The sequence below is a fragment of the Phalacrocorax aristotelis genome, chromosome 4 (assembly GCF_949628215.1).
Source record: "Phalacrocorax aristotelis chromosome 4, bGulAri2.1, whole genome shotgun sequence".
Taxonomy (NCBI): domain Eukaryota; kingdom Metazoa; phylum Chordata; class Aves; order Suliformes; family Phalacrocoracidae; genus Phalacrocorax; species Phalacrocorax aristotelis.
In genome coordinates, this window is record NC_134279.1 from 43573169 (window position 1) to 43593102 (window position 19934).

At 38.4% G+C, this 19934-nt stretch overlaps 1 long non-coding RNA gene across 1 annotated transcript in view; it reads right to left on the minus strand.

The window, feature by feature from the left end:
* Positions 1 to 6504, minus strand: part of LOC142056935 (uncharacterized) — a 59951-nt gene extending 53447 nt beyond the window's left edge. Inside the window, exon 1 of the long non-coding RNA XR_012660483.1 lies at positions 6280 to 6504. This is a non-coding gene — a long non-coding RNA (uncharacterized LOC142056935). The remainder of the gene's footprint in view (positions 1 to 6279) is intronic.
* Positions 6505 to 19934: the final 13430 nt, after the last annotated feature.

Consider the following 19934-nt stretch of genomic DNA (forward strand, 5'->3'; position numbering starts at 1 on the left):
GGAAAGTACCTGTATTAGAGGAGGGTGTATTTTAACGTTTTCTCCCCTGCAAAATTTTCTTAAAAATATGTTTCAGGAAAGGCAACCCTCTGTCATGTGGAATCATTCCTACTGGGTATATCGTAGAAATTAAATTATAAGAATGCTGTATATGTGGTTTTTTTTCTCTCCCACAATGAATGGCTAAAGAAATTACCTAAAACTGATCATGAACCATTTCTAAACACCTCTTTTCCTCCACATGTAAACAATCTTTATGCCATACCTGAACTTTTATAAATTCTCAAGTCCTGCCCGCTCCAACATAAACAGAAAACTACCAACACATTTCAGTTGTTCCTGTCTTGCAACTGTGCCCTTTAATTTCATCTATTTAAAGAACTGTATTAGTTAGGAATGACTTAATGTAAGGAATGCACTTAAGCTCTTTAGCTGAAAATAGTCTTTATTTACAACCAATTTTGTATAACTTTTTTAGAGGTTGTCATTCCATTACTTTTCACATAAGTCAAAGCAAAAAAGAAATGTATTTGAGTAGAAGAGTGGGAATTAAAGGTCATTTCATTAAAAAAAAAAAAAGCATATGCTTTATTTGGGCCAGCCCTGAAGAACAGAATAAAAGATTGGACAGACATCTGGAGAAATGCTCCAAATGTTTTCTGGGTGAGAAAACATTTTTAATTTAATAAATTAATAAACTGTTAAATAAACAGAATAAAATGTTAAGTGCATTTTGTTCTATACTGAGCATAAAGAGGAGAATAACAAACCCTTTTAACAGCAGCCAGGATATTATTCCCAAAATAACTTCAAGAGATGCAAAAGCCTGCATGGTTAGAGGGCCACAGCTAAACGCCCTTTGGTGTGGGTAAAATGCTCTGCGTGAGTTAGGTGCAAACCACCTGTGGCCCCTCCATCCAGAATACAACTTCACTTTGTCACATTATCAGACTGTAACAGAAAGAAAGCAAAAGCTTTAAAACCCTCTTAACACCAGAGAGGTCTCTGAATTTGAGTTTTTCCATCAGGAAGAGAAGTGTACATTAAGGGGTCATGTGAAATCCAGGGTGGTGCCAGCCAAGCTCCAGAGGTGTGTGCTGGGGTTGGTTATCAGCTTGATTTTAGTTTTAATTAACACAGTGGCCTGGGAGTTGCAGCAATTTAGGAGGTGGACTCTGCTCTAGGAAGGCTTGTTTCCAGTCAGAGAAGTGGATGTGTGCGTGAGGCAGCCACATCTGAAGCTGCCTTAGCTTGAAGAGTCAAAACCTAGAGATGGGGGCTTTACTCTGGTGGAAGAGCAGAGCCCTTCATTCTCTACTGAGTCGGTCAGAGCTCAGATTTCAGTATCCCTCTCTACCCTACCAACTGTGGACCATTTTCCTTTAGCAGAAAGTTTTGTTAGTTTTTCAGCATCAGAGAGGAGACGTACACAGAAGTCTCCCAAATTATAAAGCTCCTCACCATTTAGACTAGCAGCAAATAGCATAACCTGGCTAAAAATCAAAAACATTAGATGCTGAAGATGTACAAGATCTATAAACACTTCAGACTTTTCCAGTGACAGAAACTCCTCACTTAGCAGGAGCTCTCCATGCACTTGATCACCATCCCTACCCGCAGAGAGAAGGTGGTTCCCCACTTTAGATCCCTCCAAATTGCTACACAGGTGGAGCATCTTTGCATGGCAGCTAGAGAACAGCTGCTCCTTCTGTTTTTCTATTTCTTGCTCTGTTTTCTGCTACTGCTTCTTGCTGCGAGGTCTGAGGAAGAATGAGATCCTCCTGGCACAGTTGTTAAATATAAGACATGAAGAATTATTTGAATTTATTTCCCCTTAGTCTTATTTCTCCAAGAGCTCAGGTAGAGAACAAAGTGAATGAAACAAATGATATAATATGGTCTACCAACAAGTATTTTGAAAGAGATGATAGTACAAAAGATCAGCATTATCTGCTTTTCTTTCTCTAAGTTGTGTGAATCTGGCATAATCATAACAGATTTTTAATAATATGTTAGCTTACCTCAGTTTAACAACCAAAAGCTTCCTTTCCTTAGGGCCTCTTACCATGTGCTTCCAGACAGAGGAGAGGTGCATGGGCTAAGCAAAGCCTGTTTATATGTGACACTTTAAGTGAATTTACAAGCCTGCTTGAAGACTTACATGAGCTCTTGTCTATAAGAGGTTCCTGTGTGGCTTGTCATCTACTTGTCAGGTATGTGTATTTTTAAACTGATTGATGCAAATCTGAGGTTTCAGCTGCATCTCTATCTCTTGTGGGTTTTTGCTTCTCTTTCTCTTGATAGCCCAGCAGTAAAGCAACAACTCTTAAATTCAATTAATTTCTTATTATGTTCATTGCTTGTATCGTAACCTTGCTGAATAATTTTTTGCCTTGGTTAGTACCAGCATCTGTAGATTCTGTGTATTTCCCATAGACCCAAGGCCTGAGCAACCAGGGGGACTAAACAAAGGGGCCATGGCAGGAAGAATATCTAAAATATCTTCTTGCTGAGTGTTTATTAATGCTGACCGTGGAGAAATATGAGAAAAACAAGTTACATGCTGAACACTTCAGAGCTTATTTAAACATTTGGGATTAAAGTGGTATACCTGTGTTTACTGCGTCCTTTTATATTTTTTTGTTAAGTAGCTTTTTGACTTGCACAATTATGTTACCTCCAGATCCTCACTAGAATTAATTGTTCTGGTAAGCAATGAGAAGCATGACTCTGTACCACTTGCAGACAGGAATATAATGGTTTCAAATTTTAAACCGGATTTTGTCCAAATGTATTTTTAGTCACATTTTTGAGGGAAAGTCTGCAGATGTCAGTCAGTGTTCATGTGCATGTCTGTGACTATATTTCTATTTTATTAAGAGTTTAGTATTGCTTCTCAGTATTTCAAAGCTGTAGGCAAAAATGTTCATGAAAAAGACATTTCTATGGCAAGTACGTGGCACTGTAAGCAGAAAACAGGCTGAGCTTTCAACATCCAGATTTGGATTACAATTTGGCAAAAATTGGTAATTTATTCTCCTTTTCCTCCTTGCAGAGATGAAATTAATATGTGAAATTTTGGCACAGTTGGTGTCAGAATTTGTCACACCACTTTCCCAAACTGAGGTGTTTAGGTTTGTATTTTGATGAACTTGTTCCCTAACAAATTATGAGAATGTATCCTGGCAGGCTATCTGAGTTTTTCCACTGTACATTGAATTTTTTTGGTGATAATTTGCTGTCTCTGTTAAAATTTGTTTAAGAAAACCCCACAGCAGTGGACTGCCTAAAGAACAGGTACTTCCCTGCTCTTTTCCTTTAGAATTTAATTCAAGTTCAATTTTAGTTTTATTATTATTTCCCATCCCTGTCTGGCAACCCCCCAGAGAAAAGCTGGCATCCGGGGATGTTAACATGGTAACATAACCCCAAGATCGCATTGCTGCAAAGCGGAGGGAGACAGCTGAGGGAATGAGTGAGAGCTGGGGAAGAAGGTGTTGTGTAGTGGGAAAAATCAGACCAGCTTCCTCTGAATTTCTGTTTCTCCTGGACTGTATTGTGGCGTTACATATGCAGAACACTACCACCACCACCACCACCACCACCATTGAAATAAGGAGAAAAAAGTAGGCTAGATCAGGCGCACCGGTTGCCATTACCAAACCGAAAACAGCACTTTGTCCTGCCTGTGCAGTCCTGATGCTTTGGGGTAAAAGTCTTAATGGTCAGTAGTTGAACCATGATGGTAATGACACAGAGGATTCATTGCAGGAGGTTTTGGTGTTCAAACAAAAACAAACCCTGGAAATTATATATGAGACCAATGCTAAAGAGATGTTAAAGTTGAAAAATCTAGGGTTTGAAAATGGAAACACCAAATTTATACACTCGTATCTTTATGCAACCTGAACTCTACAATCTTAAATCTGTTATAATGCGTATGTGTGTTATGCTGTGATTTTTACTTTTGCTAACTTACAAGACGTGAAAATGAGCAGTGTAAAATTTATAGCCTAGTGGTGAGTTCCACATATGCAAAGAACTCTCCAGCATAGAAATACTTGGTCTATATTTGAAACAATGATCTCTTAATTTAAGGTATTTTTGATTATGTGACTTAAGATTTAATTTGAAGACTAATTTTCTTCTGAAGTCCCCTGTAGAGTCACTGAAATTTTAGAACTTGAAAACAAAATGTTAATGCAGTCAGAAGGTGAGTAGTAGTTTAAGTCTGTTAATGCTTTCCAAACTCAGAAAAGTAATAATATCAGCTATCTGACTTCTGTAGTGATGACAGAGTGCTAAATTTATTAAGCACAACAGAAATTATCACAAAGCTTTCCAATAATGCTGAAATAATAATTGAAAGTAATTTCTCTACTGTGTGGCATGTTAAATAATGGTCTTGGGAGAAAAATATGAAGATAAGTAAGAGAAATTAACTTAGTACAATGCTAAATCAGTGTGTCCTATTAATCTTACAGAAAATTGTACCGAAAATTTAGAGGTTTTAATGACCAATAAGAGATTTTGTTTGCTTCCTTTTGATTCAACACTTTCTTAGTTGAAATTGATAGCTATTGAATAGCATAAATAGTGTGTGTAATAGTAGTTTATTTGAGGGGTTTCTATTGCCACCTAGTGGCTGCCCCCCCCCCACCCCTTTCCTGTGCACTATCTTGAGTTCTCGAAAGATTTTTGGTTGTCTGGAGCAAATGTGTTTGTTTACCAACAAGTGAGGGAGAGATGCAAGTGATTTAGTTTTTTAGATGTATAAAGAAGAAAGGCATGAAGTTACTTTTCCTCATTATACGTACTACAACAAATTCTTTGAGTAACTAACATCTCCGCCAGCTCCGTAAATTAAGACCCACACAATAACTTAGTAACGAACACTACTTAGAAAAAGAGAAGCTGTACAAATGTGGGTTTTGTTGTTGTTGTTCACAGCAGATGATATGGATTTGAGGTGACTCTGTCGTGCCTGAGTTTTCATCTTCTGTAGTTCTCTGATTTCTGTTGAATTGATCCATTTTTACCCCTGGAGCAAAACCTCCTTCTACTCTTCTAAAAAGGGTGAGAGGTACATGTTGGTCTTGACAAAGTATGTTGAGATAAAAGTGTAAGAAATATGAGGCCTTCAGTTCACTTGACTCTTTCTTAATAACGGTAACTATAAAATAATTTTCTGAGCTTTTGCCCTTGCACACTTACACCTGAGAGTTAAAACAGAAAAGAGTGAGAGTCTCAAAGCCTCTTACTTATGCCAATATTAAGTCTGAGGGTTCACTGAAGCCAGTGGAGGTGCTCATCTCTATGGAGGTAAGATTTGCTGTAAATAGAATTAGAATCAAACCCACAAACTTGAATAAAGTCTGGAAGTTTTTCTTTGTATCTGATCTCATGTGGATAGTACAGTACTGTAATAGAGTTTATAATACATAACACCTGTATGCAAGAGCTCCATGTATCAGAGTTTCATTTCTCCATGAAACAGTTTTTCAAAATCTCCTTCCTTTTGAATTAAAAACTTTGTTTTATTAAAATTGCTAACATTTTTTTTTTTGTTTCAGTACAGGCTAAAAAATGAGATTTTATTTCTTAAGAGTTCTATTTTAATGACAAGTAAAAATTATAAGCATTAATTTTGCCTCCGCTGCTCAAACAGAAATGGTGTGTTCTGAGTGATAACCACTCCTCCTTTTAAAATAAACCACACAGTTTTGTCTTGGCAGACATTCAGCTCTAGAAGACTTATCTGCTTGTAAAGTTTTCCTTTGCATACATGGTCACTCAGTTTAAATACATTTTTAAAGTATGGAGCAAACTACAGAATGGAAAAAAGTGTGAAAGCTTTGATATATATTCTATCTTTACTGTGCGTGTAAGGAGTTAACTCTCTCTTTCCTGGTGAATGACTCCTCTAGACTTGGTATGTCTTTTCAGAGTCACAAGAACTGCCCATCCGAAACTTAGACTTCTTGCAATAGGAGGCTTTTCTGAATATTTTTCATGTGCAAATTGGTTGGGAAAAGGAGGACTGCTATGAGCCTGACGTGAGACATGCATTCGTTTTCCCATTCGGTCAAAGCCTTCCTGTGTAACCTTGGCCAGTTCACTTAGGCTCAGATTTTCGGTTATTAAAATACTTTAAGAGGTACTTTTTAAATACCCTTCTGCCTCAGTCTTCAACCTATAAAATAGCATGCTCCACAGTAGCACTTCTTTTCCCTGTCTTGTGCTTATTTATGGAGAGTAAAGGATGAGCAAAGCACTTACCTGGCTTTTGTCTCTGCAAATCCCTCTGAAAGACTGCGAGTTCTTGGAGGTTTGGTCTGTCTTTTCACAAGAGGATCTACCTCAGTTAGGATGAGGAGGCCCCATACTGGGTTTAGGCTTTGAGTCACTGCCACGTTTCAAGCAGTAAAATAAAACAGGAAACCAATGTGAATGGTCATTCTTCAGACTCAGTGTGGCTTATTCACACTGAAATTTCTAATCGCAGAACGAGCAATTACAATGATTGCACCCTGAAAAATGAACACAGCTGATGGAAGAGACAGCAGGCTACGGCGAGTGTGTCAAGGCTATCTGCCAATCCTGCATCTATGCTTGCTTGACAACTCCAGGACAGGAGCTAAGCTACCGTCCCTGGGAACAGCAGTATCTCCAGTGATTCCTGATGGCAAGTTGAGCCAGTAAGAATGAGTAGTGCTTTGCAATTCATGTTTTCTTACTTAAATGTGTTTGATCTATCTACCCAGATATGCGTGTATCTGTGTGTTAATATACACACACAAATATTCGAATCAGAAAAAGGTTGTCCGAATTCCCAGTTCACAGGGCAAATTTTCAGGGTCTTGCTTTATTCTTGAATATTTTTGCAAAGTCTTGCATTATTTCTTGAAGTGTCTCAAAGTTAATCATTCCTATAGGCTTTAGTAAGCAAATAAATTTAAAATTAGATTTTGTTTTTACTACTTTTATTCTCTCTAGAGGCATTTTTCAGCTGAATGCCCTGCCTATACTAATGCAATAACTATCTTTGAAGCACACTCCAAGTGGTTTATTTATATCATATTCCAGATTGCATACTGTGAGTTTTTTTGCTGAGTGAATTTAAACTCTAGGAGTTTTTTTAATATTATTTTTTAAAGGGGAAACACAGCTTCCACATACAAGTGTTTTTCTCAAATAACACAAGAAAAAAACCCTATCAGGTTATATGTTTATACTCATCTGTTGTGTTTTAATATGACAAAAAGTACAAATACTTTAATTTTAGGAGTGATAGTAGCCAACTGCATAATTTGCCTGGTTAAAGACAGGAATTAATGGAAATTTGAAGTCACTTTTACAGCTCCGTAATGTGTTAAGTTTCCTGAGTGCTCTGTGCTGCCAGGTTAAGCTGTGGTTTACAGGGTTAGGCACTTGTGCCAGGTAGCCAGGATACTGCTCCCACAGTGCAGTTACACTCCAGCCAAATGTAAACTTTCCCAGTGCAAGCATTGGAGTGGCTGTGTTTAAGCTACAGAAGCCTAAGAAAAATTTCTGTAAGGACTTAACGTAGAAAAAACTTGACAGCTAATTGATAGGGTGAGAAGGTCACAGGGAAATGCTGGTCACTTGGATGCCTGAGATTGTAAATATCTTTCTGAAATGTTATGGCGTTTGTACGGCTGCAGTGAGTGAGCAAAAAAAGAAAATGAGGCATATGGGAAAAGATTGAAATGGTCAAGGTACAGAGAAGTAAGTGCTTCTAGTTGCTTTCCAATGGGCTCGGTGATTAATGACAGGTTTTTCTGAGCCTCTGCGTTGCTAGGGATATAGATGCTCACCACAGCAGCCCCCTGGGATGAACTGAGGTGAGTTCAGGAGTTGTGCCTCTCTGCATAACAAGATGACTGGGTCTTGTTCAGGTTGTCACCAGAAATCCCCCGGTACTGTAACCAGTACCATATTGGGTGTCACAAAGATTTTCTTAATGGCTTAGGATATTTTGAGAAATGGGAAATTCGATCTTATTTAACAAAACTAGACATGATGCTGGAATTTTGCTTCTCTGCTGTCATTCTGGACGTGTAAAATCAATACTAGAGCAGCTTCTGAGAAGTCTGTGTTACCATCTGGCAGTGCGCAGTTTACTCCTTAGGTAGCTCTGGGCAGCACAGTCCTAGTACAGTTCATTTGGGTTTAGCACATTTGCGAGGGCCCAGGTAGATGGGTACCTCCCTGGCCTGGACGCAGCGGCTCTGCGTGGGACATCCCCCACTCTAACAATGTATCAACAGGAAAAAGAGGGGTTGCCTGCTCATCATCCTTGCCATGAGCTGGAGGCAGGAAAAAAAGTGCTGTCAGGCATTGGGCTTCTACCTTCTCATCTTCTCTCAGTGCTAACGGAGTAGTTGGTACATAAAGCCTTCCATTCAGCAAAGCGCATAATTTAGGTGAGTAGCCAGGTGAGTAATCCCTTTCCTCCTCAGTGAGGCACAGCATGTGTTTAAATCCTATTAAAGCCTGTTGGACTTAAACACGTACTTAAAGTTTGGTGCAGTTGAAAGGCAGATGTGGAAAATGAAATTGAAGAAACGCAATTCTGTTTGTTAGTTTAACAAAGGCCTGACCGCATGCCTGCTGTGTGTGGATTCTAGCTGTCGTATTTTACCTAAAAAGATGTCCCAATACAGACAGGTAACATATACAATGGAGGATTACCACTTTTTGCAGACAGATTAGGATTTAGTTAGATCCTAATTGTTTTTATTCCCCAGAAGATTCGCCAGTTGCATACCGGGCACAAGCATGAATTTTTCCTCCCACAAATTATGGGTCCAGTACAAGTATTTGACAGAGAGAGAGAACTGTCAGTCTACTCTGAAGGTAGTTTGCATTTGGAAAGGATATTTTCTGGAAACTCATTCTCCAGGTAAATTAACTCTCCTAAAAAAAGCTCTCAAGCACTAAGTTTGAGAAGGAAAATGAAGTGCAATCCCAGGCTCAAGGAAAAGTTTTTATTTTAATAAATATTCTTGGTTTAAATAATAATAAAAACCCCAAACAACCAAAACAACAAATGAATGAAAAAAAAGGCAAAAACAAAGAACACCAAAAACCCCCAACAACCACCACCACTTATTTTCTGAAGCCCCCTCTAGGAACAGCAAGTCATGCTGCTGAGGTGCAGGAAAAAAAAAAGGCAGCAGTGCTATCAGGCCCCTTGGGTACTGTACTGCGTTGCTCTCTGATGGCACACAGTTCATGTCCTGACCTCTGGAGGGATGGCAGGGGGAAAAAAGAAAGAAAACAACTCTTAATGCTAAGGAACGAACATGGAGTTCAACTTGAAATATAGGGAAGACAGTCTTTCAAAAGTTGTAGCTGTATTTAGCATCAGAGTTCATGAGATCCACATGTCCCATCTTCTTTTTCTACAAATCCCAGAGGGGAAAAAACATTTATTATGATAGCCTGGAAGGAAAAAAAAATGTCTGTTCATCAATTTCCCCCTTTTTTAAGAGATAACCACTGACTCTACCCGTATGTTATCTTTATCCTGAGGCAGCAAATTTATCATAATTTATTCTGGTATATTCTAAATTTACCGTGTTGATTACCACTGTATAAACAATGTCTGGCATTTGCCTCAGCCAAAGAATTGAGGCTGGCGCTGATTTGGAGGAAAGATCTGTGGAAGAGCTTCAATTTACTGAAGTGGCTGTAATATCAGTACAAACACCAGAGATAGATAGCTAAGGATACGGTGGTTTTAAAAGGGGGAAAAAAAATAAGGATTCTTTTCCTATGTAATGCTAATGAGGCACTTACTGAAATGTATCTGTTTGGAGAGAGAAGTCCAAATGGCACAAGGTTAAAAAACATAAGAAAGTGCTCTGCAAGTACAGCTGACTGGACTCTCTCATGGAAAAGCTGCTCTTAAGGCTTCTTAGGGATCAGTGGGTAAGGGTTCAGAAAATCTTTTTGCAGTTACTGCATACAACTATAAGTAACATGAAAGCATTCTCCTAAGATTGGACTAAAACCGGTCCTAATCTTGGAGACTAAAAAGGATTTAAAAGGAGGACCAAAAAAAAAGGGGGGGGGAGTACCTTAACTGGAGATAAATTTCTATTTACAGGAAAAAAAAACCCAATATTTGATCAATTAGCCAAACTACGTATTTACTGAAATGTAATTGAGACCCCATACAAGCAGGCAGATTGAGCAAATCTTGTGTCTGTTCCCTCGTGCAATTTCAAGGTGACTCCTTTGTTCACAGCTCTTCAATCATAATTCTAATTTATATGATAAATTCTGAAATTAAAATCTAAATTATGAACAAAAGTTAAAAATAACATGATGAGTTTTTTATAAAATAGAATATTCAGGATTTAATTTCTTTTTATCTTTCTTGATGTTCTGTTTCTCTGTTGTCCTGTGCAGCATGCTTATTCGAGAACACCACCACTTCTGTATTTAGACTCTGGGTGAACTAAGCCTGACTTTAATGAGGCTGGAAAAGTCTGGGTTTTTTTCCCTCTGTGAGACATACCCAGACAAGGTACAATGTATATATATCAATTTTATTAATTAAAATTTAAAAGGCATTAATTACAATGTTCAGTAGCTTACTCCTGGTTTAATGATGTGTTTTGTGTTGTTAAAAAAAAGAGAAAAAGACACCAACTTGCCATTTTGGAGCTCTAGCTTGTGCATTAGCTGATTAAAATTAAAAATTAGCTCCTGCTATGTGTGGAGTGCGTACTGCCATGATCTGTGTGAACGTGAGAGACTTTGGGCAAGAAGTGGGCGTACAAGCTTAGTGAATGCATCTTTGGAAGCCTCTTGGAAAGTCTGTATCCAATGTGCTGTGTTTTTGTCTGGAATTTTTTTACCTTTGCCTAACAATGTTAAGGAAATCCAGTCATGAGCTATGTTGCTGATTTTCTGAGTTAAGCTAGAAAGATAATTTCACATTGTTTTCCTCCAGCTTGGCACTTTCTACTGATTCTGTTGTACTCTGCTCTTCTCTTGCAGAGAACGCTTAAATTTAATATCAAAATATGATTCATTGTGAAACAACAGCAAAGGAAATAAGTGAGGTTATTTACAGTGACATCAGTAAATGTACTTTCCTCTGTTTTCAAAGACGCAGTGTATGCTAAGGGGAATGAGGATGTTAAACATAACTTCCACACAAGAGATGCAGTGTCAGAAAATTCTATTTGCCCTTAGACCACAACTGCCCTGAAGCTCATGTGTAGTTCATTATTGAAGTTACGCCAGTGTCCTCCTAAACCCATGACATTGGTTGCTTTGTGGATCAAAGTGGACTAGGCAAAATCCTGCAGGACCAAGTATTAGAATGTATTTTTCATGCCTCAGTACTCAGTTCTGTCATTTCTGCATACATTCGGCATCTTTGATTCGTGCTACACGCAGATAAGCAACACAGTATATCCTCCAAATAAGAACAACAAGAAAACATGGAGAACTTGGTATGAGTAAAATAAAATAAAATTCAGCAGAATTTCAAAGTGTCTTTTGTGGTTGTTACCCTATGAGTAACAAACTCACAGGCTTGACCCAGCGAAGTGCAGGAGCACGTGCTGACCTTTGAGCATGTCATCTCACCTGCAACATTGCATGCTTGAAGGTAAGCACTCTGTTTCAATGTTTTGCTTTCTTGGGGTGTATAAAGTATGGTGGCTTTCCACTTTAAATCCAAAGAATGTTGTTCGTTTTGGTCTTTGCTCTTTACAAGGCTGTATTCTGATATGGAGCACTCTGCATGATACTGCAGTAGCATGAAATCTGACATTTTTTTTCCCTAGTACCTGTCAACCAGAAAATGATATTATTATTATAAGAGATGAAATTGTATGGGGTTTGACTTTGAATTTTTTGCTAGTATGCTGAAAGCAAGCTATAAAACCCGATAAATTGTAGGCTAAATCAGCCTCCCATTTCTGTGCATATGCAAGGTAGAAAAGAGAACAAGAACGTCAGGGCTCTGCTTTGGCAGTGGGTGACTCCTTTGCACCCTGTAGCACAGTTTTAAACATCTTCACGTGCAGCAGGACAGAAGACATTTGGGACAGCAAAAGGCAGCCCTGGGAGGTATTCATTAATTGGTCTGCGCGACCTTCTGGCACCTTTACCACAGTCTGCGTAACAACAGTACTGATCGTGATCTTTAGTCTGTCCGTCTGAAGCACAGATAAAAATGAGGGTGCATCTCTGCAAAGGTAGGTCCTCTATCAAGCCAAATGAAAATTAAAGGATTTTTGCTTAAAGTGACAGTACCCCGCACACAGCAGAGGTTGCAATGTTTGATAAGCCATATACTGTGATTCTTTTGCCCTCCTTCTCCATTCCTGAATCTTAAACTTCATTTTCTGTAAAGCCAGCAGTTGCTGTGAAGAATCCTTCTGACAGTTCTTTTCTGTGTTCTATTATGAGAGGTTTCTTTACACAGTCTCACATATCCACTTCTTATAATGCTAAGTACATGTTTATAGGAATTGATTTTGACGGAGCAATTTGAAATGCTAAATTTCTCTTAATGCCATCACAATCCTCTGGGACTTGAAGACAGAGACATTTGGTCCTACTTGATAGCTTTTGAATAATATCCTCTTTGAATATTGTATTTGGGGTAACTAAGGAAAATACAATACCCCCTTCTAAATGGCTTGGAGGGTTTTTTTGGCTGGAAGACAGAGACTGAGTCTTTGCTAATGTCTTCTTTAAAGCACGGCATTGTGAAATACAATATTTTATTGGAGTGTTCATAACAAACACACTCTGCCAGGAAAAAAAAACTGTGCTAATCCATTTTGTGGTATAGCAGTTTCTTCTGTGGCTTTCGCAGCTAAGCTGTGTTATGCATACTTCAGTCTGGAAAGCAGTTTGAGATCATTCAGAATGGTATGGTTAGAAACAATATGGTTAAAAAAATTGCAGGTATTTACACTCCATTTCATGTACTGTCATGTTCCTAGTAATGCCATGAAGAAAAGATTGAAGTTCTTTCACGAAGTATAACATAGTCTAAAAATATGTGTAACATTGTCTTGTAATTTAGTAATTATTACAAGAATGTGCTAGGCTTCATACCAAAGAATATACTCTCTTTCCCTTCACGGGCTGCAAGCTAGGAGACAGGCTAATAAAGTAGAGAAACTATTAAATTTAAGACATAAAATAGTATCAGACCCACTGCTTTTGATAGGGCCATGTAATAACTTGTTAGAGACACAGAGACTACCTAGGAGACTTTGCTTGTCACAGAGCCACATGGTGTTGGGTGAGGTGCAAGTGGTGATCACTTCTGCAGGGCCATGAATGGCTTTTTCCAGTATAGATCATGCTGTTTTGTGTACATTGGGCTTGGAATTTGGGTGAGTTGCTCTGGCCCAACTTCTCATGTGGACTCATGGTTGCCTTTTGGGGATGGCACTGCCCCCTCCCAGGAGTGCACCAGCCAACATCTCAGTCATCTAAGTCAGTGATAATGACTCAGGGAAAGGGCAGTAAAATTGTGGAGCGATTGTGGGTTTATTTTGCTATTGTGTTGGGATTTATCCTGGGGAGGAGGGGAAGAGTGAGGAGCTCCCTGAGAATAACCAAAGCCATAGCTCAGTTAAAAGTACTAAGGAACGTGTGCCAGAATATATGTTGAATGAAATACACTGCAGAACACAATGTTGCATGAAGAACTCCTTAACACTTTGTTCAACTTGGGAGCAAAATAGATGTTCAAAAAATTGGTTGCTTTCTGCATATAGAGTAAAAGCCACCATGCTCTGATGCACTGTAGTGAAAGTGGTAGAGATGGTAATACTGGCATTTTGGGGAAGAAATTGTTACCAGAAGCAGTGATGGTCTCTAGTAACTAGTTTTATGAGATCAAGAGTGAGAGAAATGTCACAGCTGTCTCCTAGGAGGCTCCTTTACAACATTCTAAAAAAACATGGAGTTGATTTGGGCATCCAAAAGCTACACTAGGTACTTCTAGTACAAATGGAGGGGAGTGAAAACCGAAGATGCCATAAATAGAATTGGCAGTCAAACAGCCTACATTTCCTGTGAAGATTGCTCCTTACATGAAAGCCGAAGTTTCCCCACACCTGCTTTACATTGCTGACTTATTTTCTCGGAAGTTTTTTAAATTTGGTCACTGAAGTTTAAGGAGCTGAACTTCTGAACTGGCTTGCTGGGACGGACACCAGGCTCTTGAAGGTAGGAGTTAGGTTTCCCAGAGTAATATCTGTTTAGTTTTATCCATATATTGCAAGCTGTTTCCACTACGATGAGTCTAAACATAAAAAGAAAGAATTATCTGAGTCTGTTTATATTTTCAGCATTTAGTTTAAACACGATATTATGATGTCTTTGTGTCTAAAGTAAACACTTGCTGCTTTGACACTGCAAAATGTGATGCTGTAAACTAACTGGATCTTTTCCAGCTCTACCTTGTGTGCCTTGGTTGGCCTAGAACCAGATTTTAACATTACTATTGGGACTACATTTTCAAAGTAATAAACAATTAAACAGTAGCAATGTGGTGGTGAGGAAATTTTTTTACTGTAAGACTTCAGCTGGCTCAGGTTTCTGTTTCCAGTGATTTTACAAGCAAACACTAAATTCCTTCTTTTATTCTTTCCTCAGATGACTTGCAATCAAAACAGAGCGGAAAAAGTTCAATATCATAATTTTTATGCAAGGAATTAAATTTTATTAATGATTTAATTCCATGATTCTCTGTCAATTAGACAGACCCAGACTTTTTTTAATCGATGGTCTCTCAACTGTTGTTTTTATCATACCTTCTGTTGATGGAAATATAGGACTGAGGCTACATACTAGACAGTCTAACAAAACTGTAAGTTGCTTTAGTTTGATTGCAGGCAGCATAACTATGGCCTGCAACAGCCATGGAGCAAGGAACAGTAAGTGAGAAAAAAGCTTTGAAGGGCATTTTGTTAGGAGTATTCACTACTGACTTTCACGCTGTAATAAACATGGAATAGGAAAACATATATGAAAAGCTGTACCCATTCTATCATTTTGTGCATTCTTGGAGACTTACATTCAAGGGTGTTATACCCTTTCAACTAATATTTTGTCTCCCCTCTATCTCAAATGGAAAGCTATATGTCCTCCAATATATTAAAATACCTATAGGAGGGTTCTGTGTAGCTACCACACAGTGTGCTCAAAAGGTAATATTTGGACTTCAGTCTTGTGATGTGCTAAATTTAACGATAACTTAATATCCAGTCAGAATAATGGATGGACTCACAGTAGAGAGCATCCTTTAATTCAAAACTCACAAAGGACAAACATAAGAGCAAAAAGACAGAAAAAATATTTCATTGTACAGGGAGGAAAACCTTACCATCTCAAAGGTCTCATCCTGTACTTTGGATACATTGTTCAGTTCTGGTGGAAATATTAGACACTACTGGGCAGAATGCTAGAAATAGTGAGAACTGGTTTTTCTTTGGATTGCTAATTTCTTTGCTCTGCATGGGTTTCAGCAGTACGAGCCTGGAGGACTGTGTGTTGTACCAGTGGTGCTCCCAAACCTGCAGTACGTGGACCACTGGCCTGAGCTGCAGAATGGGCTGAGATGGTGCCTCTGCCTCAAGCAGAGTTCAGAGACATAGCTGCTTTCAGGTGTCCTCCCTTAGTTACAGTGTTCATGTAAATATTACCCAAGTTATTCCCTGCTCTAGCTCTTTCTTACACTTGATCCAGTGACATGAAATTTTAGCAAGTTTCATTCTTGCACAGCTGTGATAAAGTAGTGCATGTCCTTGTAAACTGAGATCAAGACTGTCCCACAGGTAAAAATGGTGTAAGATAATCCAGGAAGCCCCTTCCCTCCCCACTTATAAGTAGGCTTTTTTTGTATTGCTTTCTCAGACAACTTTCCAAAGCATCCAACTGTAGTGTCATAATTTAAATCCTCGTCCAGTTGATGTTCTTTCCACTGACTTTAAAGAGCTTTGGATCAGGCCCTAAGTGAATAACAAGAATTTCTTCCACCTCAATTTATGTTTAATTTCCAAACTAATCGGTTATGTCTTTCATCTTTAATCTTTATATTCTTTTCATGACTCTGTTTGTTATTTTAAGGAAGCAGTAATATATACAGCATCTATATACACAGAGTGCAATATATATATATACTCCCTGAAGTCCAGTGGATTGTCTTGGTGAAGGGATGAATATATGACTGTAAGAAACTCTTTAGAGTTCATCCAGAATACATAGTTGCTCATTACTTTGTAGCCTGGATTCAGTCAAAGGTGTATTTAATAGTAATTTAAGATTTTATTTTTTACCAGTGCAAACCATAATAAATGATTTGGAAAAGATGCACATTCAGGGAGTTAAAAAAAAAGCCCTCTGTTAGTATCCATCTTGCTGCTTAAGTCTGCAAGAATGAGGAAATGTTAATATATGTTCAATAACAAGTTAAAGAATAAAACCAATTATCTCGTCTACTGACCAATGCAAAGTTGTTTCCAACTGTAGATTTTCTAGTGTTCGGTCCCAAAACTAAGTGCTTTTAATTCCATTGCTGTGCATGTGTGCATTTATGCAAGGGCCTTTCAGTACAAAATCACATAACACTAGAGATATTAGCTTCTCTCTTCCAGTTTCCAAATTAAGTGTTGTCTATGAATGATATCATCACTGGCATGCTGTCTGTAAGCTGTTTTTGCTATGACATGAAGTGCTTTGCATCATACCATACATTCTGTCACACACTAGCTTTCATTTTCATTTCTGAGTGGAAGGATAAATATTGCCTTTGGAAAGAGTGGCAGCAGAGGATAGAGCGTGCCACGCATCAGAGTGTGCTGTGGCTGTCGTGCACTAATAAAGCATTCTGTGAGATGTTGGCCTGGATGCACCCCACCTACCTGTAGGGGCGGAATTCTCTAAGTTAAAGCAACCTTAGCTGAGACAATGTTACCTTAACTCAACTTTAGTTAATTTTGAGCCTTACAACCAATAGAAAGGCATCCCCAGAGGGGAATTTGGATTCCAGGTGCCTCTCCCCACTGCTGGTGGTAGTTAGCTGGTGTTTTGGCAAGGTGGGTTTTATTGGAATTTTATGATACTGAGAGAGGAATAATATGACTTCAGGAAAAAAAAAAAAAACAGTATCTAGCCATCATCTGTGTAAGCGACTGTGGCCAAGGCATACTTAGGGGACAAATATGAGAATTATAAGAAGGACTATTAAGGTGGTACATAAAATCTGAAGTATGTATATGTATTGGCTGTAACTTAATGCATTCTTTCATTTCTGTACTAACCTTACTTTTGGAACAAATTAGGACAACTTATTAGCCTTTCCCCTTCTTTAAATGACATGGCAAAGTGGTACATGATGCTCTTTTTCAGTTTTTTTTTCAATTCATGTATATGTTTTAACAACATTTTATTGAGTACTGCCAAGTATGTATTTTCCTACTGCCAGCAAAGCAAGGAAGAATAAGGACCAGAAAAGCTGTGGGCCAGAGTACATATGGAGAAATGATTGTGGGAATACGCTCTTTGGATCTGAGATATGGGTCTCTGGGAGAGGAGAGCAGGGAAGAAGGAATGCTAGCAAGTGTACTGGCTCCCTAAAAAGGAGGAAGAACATAAGAACATGTAATGCCGCTTCTCCTGTAAATGTAATAAACAGAGGGAAGAGGGGTGGAGAGATCGTTCTTTCTATTTATTTTAGCTTTTAACATGTCGTGTTAGTTCATATAATATTCTCTTCATACAGATCCCAAGAATTCAAACTGGGTCACTTGAAGCTTATTTAAAAAAGGAACAAAACAACAACAAAAAAACCTCTACCAGATTGTGAGGAAAGTGTTTAATTTTCAACAGAATCTAGTGCATGATTCAAAAGAAGGAACAAAGAAATCTACTGGAACAAAAAACCCCACCTAGCTATTCTGAACCAAGTGTGCGCAGCAGCCTTTCCCCAGGTGCGCCCCTGTGCAGAACCAGCCTGGGAAGGAACTTCATCATAATCCTCTTTGGTCAGTTCCAGGCTGCTCTTTGATTTCAAAGTTAAGCCAAATTAAGGGACACCTCTGCTGAAGTGCCCAATATTTTAATGTTTCTCTTCTGATGTCACTGTGGTCTTTCTATGGATAGGCTTCACAGCTTTATGTGCTTTTAAAGTTGTTAATGAGTTGATAGTTTCAGCTTATGTATTAATGTACATAATAATCAAAAAGACATAAGCTTATGTATTAATTGGCTGAGAAATACTGTTGTTGCTTATACAGCAGCTACCTGTTCTCATGATCCTGCTAAAATACAGCCTGTTTTTTACATGCAGGTCTCGCTGCAGGCTGAAAGTGCTTTTGAAATAGTTCTTGCTCTGTGGCTTGCGTGAGTTGCAATATTTGCTCTTCTATTGAGAGTGCTCCAGTTAAATATCTGGTGTAATAATCCAACAAACATGTCCACATGATGTTATGAAGTTCTGAATAGCTATAGCTATAAACACAATTCTTTATGCAAAGTAATTGAAAATTAACATGGGCAGTGACTGACTTAGTGAGAAAATCCAGGCATGAGGTTTGAACAGCAAAAGAATTTAATTTATCTGTTTCAGTGTATTTATTCATGTAATTCTGTAGTTTCTGTTACAAACCCAGAAGCTGGTGTTGCCTTCAGATTCAATATGAGTATGTCCATTACTGTTTAGCTAGTGAAAGTAACTGTAGATACTGTAGAGAAATTTTTTACCTGTGATCCTTCTCTTTGAGCACATAGTCTGTAACTTACTTTTTCAGTCAATAGAGAAGTAGATGTTTGAAATCATGCCCTACAACGACAGTTTCTGTAATTAGCTATAAAAGATAACCTAGACAACAACTCTTGCTGCGGATATACCTGTGAACACATAACAAGTATTTAAATCTGATCACACAGTTCCCATCTTTGTAGGTTAAACTATTAGAACACAAGATATAACCAACATTTGCTGTTGTAACAAGGAGTCTGGGTGAGGGTTTATGTGTTATTTTAAAACTGAGGAACGGCAGACTATGTGAGGTAATGAGCTCCAGTTAGAAAGTAGCCTAAGTCTGCAGGACAGCAAAATAGCAAAAGCTAATCTGTCCTGTCCCAAGAAAAATCTTTGGTTTTCTGGAACATACACCGGTAGTTGCACAAAATGAATTTGGCTGATGTGTAGGGCCACTATTTAAATGTCTCCTGTACTTATTTGAACTGTTTCTGGGAATGCAAGTAACTGCTTGTAACTCAGGTATGGGCCAGTAAGCAAGGTTTAATAATTATTTTTAACTCTCTTGTGTACAAATTCCTTTGCCCAAAATAATGTCTGAGATTATATGTGTGAAGTTAAGCAACCAGAGAGGGCACAACAATGGCAGGAAGCCTACTGTTACTCATCTACAGTCTTGTAGAGCTCAGCTCTACAACTATGCAGCCTTTCTGCACTTCATACCAAAGAAAAAAATGACACGTGACTATATTACTGTGAGGGACAGATTTTCAAGCTAAAACCCCAGCCATGAGAATGCCTTCATGGAAACCTGTAGACATTTCCAAATAAGAAACTTGATGTTCAGGTGCCTTTTCCCTAAAGCATGCAGGATTCTTCAAATCAATCACAGTATCCCCAGAGCCAATTTGACCAAATCCAGAGATTGGGCACTTGGCTTTGCTTCCCTAAAGATAAAATGTCTTTTTAAAAAAAAAAAAACAAAAAACCAAAAAACAGAGGAAAGGGTAGGGAGGATACGCTTCTTCCCCTTTCTTTAAATGCACTCTGAAAGAAAAGAAACTTGGAGAGGGGCAGGGTGATGAGAACTGAAGCCAAGGAGCTGGTTCTGTGCTCTATGGCAATACTTTGCTGTGGCCCTGCTCCAAAGTGGACG